This window comes from Arachis ipaensis, chromosome B06 (assembly GCF_000816755.2).
Source record: "Arachis ipaensis cultivar K30076 chromosome B06, Araip1.1, whole genome shotgun sequence".
Lineage (NCBI taxonomy): Eukaryota > Viridiplantae > Streptophyta > Magnoliopsida > Fabales > Fabaceae > Arachis > Arachis ipaensis.
Window position 1 is genome coordinate 101,070,322 of NC_029790.2, and position 7,193 is coordinate 101,077,514.

At 36.8% G+C, this 7,193-nt stretch overlaps 2 long non-coding RNA genes across 2 annotated transcripts in view; one reads left to right on the forward strand and one right to left on the reverse strand.

The window, feature by feature from the left end:
- LOC107648323 lies at nt 1,187–2,941 on the reverse strand. Its single transcript, XR_001621868.2, has 5 exons — nt 2,800–2,941; nt 2,442–2,490; nt 1,585–1,738; nt 1,424–1,485; nt 1,187–1,270 (listed from the first exon to the last, which is right to left on the reverse strand). It is a non-coding gene; the product is annotated as an uncharacterized LOC107648323 (long non-coding RNA).
- Nucleotides 3,178–7,193, forward strand: part of LOC110263428 — a 6,308-nt gene continuing 2,292 nt past the window's right edge. The window contains exons 1-2 of the long non-coding RNA XR_002349076.1: nt 3,178–3,305; nt 5,632–5,643. This is a non-coding gene — a long non-coding RNA (uncharacterized LOC110263428). The remainder of the gene's footprint in view (nt 3,306–5,631; nt 5,644–7,193) is intronic.

The following is a 7,193-nucleotide window of genomic DNA, read 5'->3' on the forward strand; positions in this document are numbered from 1 at the left end:
ACTCATTTATCCCAAACCATGTGGCATAGGTGAAGCAAACTCCCCATGAACCATACATGTTAAGCAGATTTGAGTGGTTTAAAGGTCTACTAAACTAACAAAGTTCCATTCATGCTAAAAGCAAGAGAGCAAAATCACAACATGCATAACTCAACTATAACAATAGAAAAACTTGAAAATAGTGGTTTCCAAAAAGGGAGTAGCAAACTATGAACCATCCGAAGCTTGAACGCTTTCAATATATACAGTGGCTTTTTTAATTCAGCATATTTGCACCAACATAAATCTTCACTTCTTCCGTAATGCCATCTTCTGATCTATCATGGATTCCTGTGACAAGCCTTTTGGTTACTTATTGAATTTTTAAACAAGTGAATCGATAAGAAAGTGGTACTAGCATACTATCTTGTTGAAGAAATCTCACTTACTACCAAAGAGTAGTCAAATAAAAAAGTAAATACTGAGAGAAACATCAAATAAGTCTTTGAGGCATCTACTTCCTCACTTTCTTTACTCTCCTACTTCTTACAGTCTTAATATTAAATTTTACCAACAAAAAATAAGTGCCTTTCATTCCTTGCGGCCCTTGGCTTTCTTCCTGAAGTTATAATAGATCAGATGCACAATCATATGTAAACTCAATCCTCAATTAAAGATAAGGATGAACTTTCACACTTTTCTTATTTGGAAGATGGAGTTTCCTTTTATGTTTTTCTTAAAAAAAAGATAAAAAGAAACATTAAGCAATTCATTCATGGATTTAGTTGAAATGGCAAGAAACTTTAAGGCAAAGCTGAAGCACTTGAAACCCTAAATTCTAACTCCATAAATTCCTATCAAAACTTAAAGATGGGTAAAAAGATGTATTGCACAGGATCAGTTGTTACCTGTCATATACACTAAAAAATGCTCCACATATGTCACACACGTGTAGCTTCTGATCAGTCTGAGTAGTTATATATGAATAAGAAAACATAAGAATCAATTGATATAATATAAGGAAAGCCATTCACATCGAAAAAAAAAAAAAAGAAAAATGCTCATGAGTACAAGTTGCAGTGAAATGGTTGGATGCAAGAATATGGAAAAAGACTTGACATTACACATTTTATTTATTTTGATGCATCATTTGAAATGTAATCGAAATATGAGTGCATATTATCTCATTAAAGTTATAAAACACAGGAAATCTACTCACAATCCGCACATCAGTAGCTGTATATTTTGAAGAATTTGAATTATCCACTACAGGCTCCTGCCTTGTCGGAAGCTGACACAAAATCAGATTATTAACACACAGATAAAAATTAACAAGAAAAAATCACAGTAGGTATATATGAACTCTTCGATTTAAATAAGCAAACAGTACCCGAAATGATTTCAATAGCAAGACAAACAAAACCATATTAAAAAAGTGAAGGACCTTCTTCAGTGCTTCGGCTTCTTCCAATGCTTTTTGCGCCTCATCAACCTTTCCTTGCTCGCCTATTCATTAATCCAAAATAATTAAAGGGCTTTTTTCTTAAAGAGGGCATCTCTCCTCAGTCTACCAATGAGCTAAAGAATATCATATCAGTGGCTTACCAAGGTCCTCGGCTTTCTTCAACTTCTCATTTATCATCTCTTGTGTTCAAGGGTCAGGAGTAGCAACAGGAATGGGAGCCAAAAGAGGTGGATTTGGCAGAGGTTGAGGTAAAAATGCCTTGTCTTTGTTAAAGGCATCTAACAGGAGCATGGACTATTTGGAAATTGTTAGAAAGTCAAAAGAATTATTAGTATGCTCCTCTAAAATAGTGATCAGACAACTATCTTAATAGTTTAATAACAAAGGAAAATCAACAAAAGAAAAAAGGTCAAACAATGATCCAGAGTTTACAATACTGACAAGACACATGGATCTTAGCATTTAAGGGTGATAACTAATAAGCTTCTCTGCTTTTAGTTCTAAGTTCTTCCACAACCTCTAAAGTAAGAATCTTGAGATCTGTCTTGCCTTCAAGATCTGCATCCAAAATTTTTTACATGGTGGAAAGATAAATAAAGACTTAAGTTTTCATCATGGAATACACGTATCAAAATATAACATCTCATATAATTCCATGCTCATTAAAAGGGGGGAATATAAAAATATCAAGCGTACACAAATGTTCAAATCCTAAACACTACAAATATTTTTAAAGTCTCATAACCAGCTTTGGTGAAAGGAATAAACCCTTTCAACTGATGCAATTTTACATGTAATTAAACTTGAAAATATATGTTATGAATAGATGTAGGCTGCATAGCCATATTAAACAGGATGAAGGTAAATAAAGTTTCGTAAACAAACCTCCTAAATATACCACCAAGGATGAAATGGAAAATGACACCATGGCAATAAAATAAACTTGTTTCGTCCAATAACTAAGTGGAATTACTAAAAGCGATTCAATTAGGCAAACCTGGGAAGAAGAAAAGCTACCACAGGGAGTCCAGGTACGAGTAAGATCACTAACACAAAACAAACGCAACTCACAAGACAAAACTCAGTAACAGCAAATAGAAAATGGATAAAAGAAATTGCAATAACAGAAATTGATAGAGATATTACACGAATAGAGGGCTAGGTTGGAACACAATCGATGTTTCTAGACCAAGAATAGGGATTGAAACAGAATAGTGGTTGAATCAGGATAAAGTCGAACAAAAGGCAGAAGATAAAGGGATGAAATTGGAGCAAAATTAGTAGAACAACAAGCAAATAAATTAAATTGGGACAAAGGGATGAAATTAGAACAACAGGGCAAGGGAGGAACGAACCAGTGAGAAGGGAGAGGGTGATCGAGTAGCGCACAATAGGGCAAGGGAGAAGGATGAAGAAGACAACGACCACAACACCAAGACGGATGGGCAGCCACGCGACTCCACGACGACACAGATGAGCACGGCAGAGGGAAGAACGATGGTTTCGCGCCCTTCCAGTTCCCTTTCTCACTCGGGAACTAAACGGCGGAGAAGCAGATCAGTGATGGGGATGGACGTAGCAGCTGAAGGGAGCTACATGCCGGCAAGGGTTCGAGAGGGAGATTCACGCCTTTGCTCCCTTTGGGTTCACAAGAAACGAGAAGACTGGCTCCCAAATGTTGAAGGCGAGGGGTTTTTATTCAAATCGACAAAATGTTATTTGCTGCTGTTGGGATACCAAACAGGCGCTATTTTGACCGATTTACAACGGAGCTTAAAAATGCTAATAGAACCGCTGGTATCCCACCAATTCATAGCGGCTCAAGAAATGGCTGGCAATTTTCGGTTGCAATTTCCCGTGTGTTGCAATATCATTAGCGTCCTTGCATCTTTTTTTGGTTATTGGCCCTGGCTTTCTCTTCATTTTGGGTGCATGAGGTCTATTGTGTTCACTTCTCTCCCAAAGATCCTGCCCTAGTATTGGATTGAGAGAGTGCTTGTAGGTATTCTTATAGGCATCCATGCTCAGCTAATAATGACAAAAATCCTCAGGATATGGTATAAATATTAGAGACCAGTATTACTACTTAAGTATGCCCTGGTCCATACTTGTTTAGGCCACTTATCCAAGTATGCCCAAGCTCCCTCGTTGAGTCTTTTTAATCTATCCATCTTCTTATCAAAATCATGGCGAGTTGTTTCCCTAAATTCAATATGTCTCATGCAATCCTTAATCATTCCAACACAAATTAATTCTATAAATATAATTTATAACTTGCTGCCAATGAAACTTAAAATGCAAAGTTGAACATTGATACAAATTTATCTTATACAACAAATCCATATACCAAGGTAAGAATATAGAAATGAATAAAGTAAGAGGGGTAAGTTATGAAAGCAAACTCAATTTCAGCATAACAAAACAATACGATTCTCATCAAAGAAACATTAATGAAAAGCATATTGCAAAACATGAAATTTTTATTATTTTAACAAAAGAAATAGAAACAAGTTGTAAGAAAGTAGCACATAACTGAACCCTAGTAATTAATCTTTCATTTTTTTGGTATATATTAACCTTTTATATTTAGTAGCAAATTAAACAATAAAAACATAAAAGAAAAATATATCAACACAAGTAGAAACTAAATCAACGAATCTAAATATCCAAAAGAAAAAAAAATCAATGAATATGATACAATTAAGTTCTGAAAGTAACACACAACAAAGTAAAAAAAGCAGTATAAAGTCAACAGCAAACTTATTTTGATCCCACTACAAACACCAAAATAGAATATTAAAATAGAAATTAAAATCATGCTTTGACATAAACACAAGAAAAATCAAGATCTTAGCTAAATCATGAGTTTCTTCTGAAATGAATCCATAACAACCAAAAAAATCAAAATCAATCATAATCATCAAAAAGAAGAAAAAGAAGAACATCAATTACAAAGAAAGAATACCAAATTTCATAAAATTATTCTCTATTTTTTTCTATTCATCTTACCAATAATATTTTCATGACTACTAAATGCATCAATTAGAAATATATAATGAACAATCCACATATTTTTCCGCCTTAAATTATCAAAAAATTTAACAATGTCACTGTATATCGAGTAGCATAAAAAAATAGCTTTAAAGAATAACAGGCTTTCTTGTTTTGTGTAAGGTCCCACATCGGTTGGGGAGGGGAACGAAGCATGCCTTATAAGGGTATAGATACCTCTCCCTAGCTTGACGTGTTTTGATGAGTGAGTGTGGGGGTTTCGGCTATCATCCCTTTCGTCAAAGGCAAAACTATGAGGCCTTGTGTGCCAAAGCGGACAATATCGTGCTAGCGGGTGGTTTGGGCTGTTACAGATGGTATCAGAACCGGAGCCCAGATCGATGTGCCAGTGAGGGCACTGAGCTCCCTTAGGGGGTGGATTGTAAGGTCCCACATCAGTTGGGGAGGGGAACAAAGCATGCCTTATAAGGGTATGGATACCTCTCCCTAGCATGACGCATTTTGACGAGTGAGTGTTGGGGGCTTCGACTATCATCCCTATCGTCAAAGGCAAAACTGTGAGGCCTTGTGTGCCAAAGCAGATAATATCATGCTATCGGGTGGTCTGGACTGTTACAGCTGGTATCAGAGCAGGAGCCCGAATCAATGTGCCAGCAAGGGCGCTGGGCTCTCTTAGGGGTTAAATTGTAAGGTCCCATATCGGTTGGGGAGGGAAACAAAGCATTCCTTATAAGGGTGTGGATACCTCTCCCTAGCATGACGTGTTTTGACGAGTGAGTGTGGAGGGTTTCGGTTATCATCCCTATCGTCAAATGCAAAACCGTGAGGCATTGTGTGCCAAAGCGGACAATATCGTGCTAGCGGGTGGTCTGGACTGTTACAGATGGTATCAGAGCCGGAGCTCGGATCGATGTGCCAGTGAGGGCGCTGGGCTCCCTTAGGGGGTGAATTGTAAGGTCCCACATCAGTTGGGGAGGGAAACGAAGCATAACTTATAAGGGTGTGGATACCTCTCCCATGAAGCATGCCTTATAAGGGTGTGGATACATTTCCCTAGCATGACACGTTTTGACGAGTGTGTGTGGGGGCTTCGGCTATCATCCCTATCGTGAAAGGCAAAACCGTGAGGCCTTGTGTGCCAAAGCGGACAATATCGTACTAGCGGGTGGTCTGAGCTGTTATAGATGGTATCAGAGACGGAGGCCGGATCGATGTGCCAGCGAGGGCGCTAGGCTCCCTTAGGGGGTGAATTATAAGGTCCCACATCGATTGGGGAGGGAAATGAAGCATGCCTTATAAGGGGTGTGGATACCTCTCTCTAGCATGACGCGTTTTGACGAGTGAGTGTGGGGGCTTCGGCTATCATCCCTATCGTCAAAGGCAAAACCATGAGGCCTTGTATGCCAAAGCGGATAATATCGTGCTAGCGGGTGGTCTGGGGCTATTACATTTTGTTATTACCAAGTATTAAAAAATTGATAAGCACTGAACTAAACAGGGAGATAAAATATATGTAGTTATACTATTAGAGAAACATGAAAGAATAAGATTGTCCTTTTAAATTGATCAAGGAGTAATACAATTTTTCTAACAATGGTTGCTCTAATAAATAAATATATGTAATTTCAACCGAAAAATACTAGACAGATAATTAAATTAAAATGGGATATGATGGAGTAAGATTGTGATTTTAAAATGGAATATGAAGAATCAATGATTGCTCAAACGGACAAAGAATTGAAAGATTCAGTTGATCACAACCATATACATGCAAAAAAATTAAACTCTAGCATATAAGACCTCTACCATCATCGACAATCATAATCAACCACAGTCCCCCAAAGTTTTACTGATGAAGTAGAGCGAAAAAATGAAGAACAACCCACAACCAACATTTTACAAAAAACAGAGTATCGTATGTTGAGAGAAACGATTTTTTTACTAACCTATTTTTGAAGAGATGGTGATTCCCAGATAATTAGTCTTCACAATTGGGGGTGAAATAAGTAAGAAAAGCTTCAAACCTCAGTTACTGTGACAACCATGGTTCTTCTCTGAAGGTACGTATACGAGGAGAGGAGGAGGAAGAAGAAGAGTCAATTGGGGTTTCACTTTTTAAGTGGATAATATTTGGGTTTTGGTTTAACTCCTTTCTCATATCACACGATGTCGTTTCTAAGTATTTTCGGCGCCAAGAGTTAAACGACGTCGTTTTGACAGTGTCAGGTGTCATTTAAAATTGCCAGGTGTCATTTAAAATTGCCAGGTCAGCTTTTCAGTGACGGAAAACGACGGAAGGGCCAAATTGAGGCACGAGTCAAAATTTTAGAGTACAATTAGAATCAATTGAAACCTTGAGAGCTAAATTGAGTCGGAGGTCAAATTTTAGGGCCAATTTAAGTATTAACTCGTATTAAGCTGTTTCAATTTGGTTGGAGTGGGTTATCAACCTAATTCACAACAAAATGAGTAGGATTTGGTTTGAATGATGAGCTAACTCTATGTCTGTATCCATTCGACCTATATCTTTAATATATGATGTAAATATTTTAATATATAATGAGTGAGTAAATATTTAAATTCAAATTTTTGTTTTTTTATAAATACTTGCTGCTACTAAATTAATAATTCAATTTACTAATTATACATAAATAATACTTGATATAATGAAATGTGAAAGAACTAAGTGTTGTCTTTGAATGAAAATAAACATGTTTTTGTAAGTTAAATAAAATTG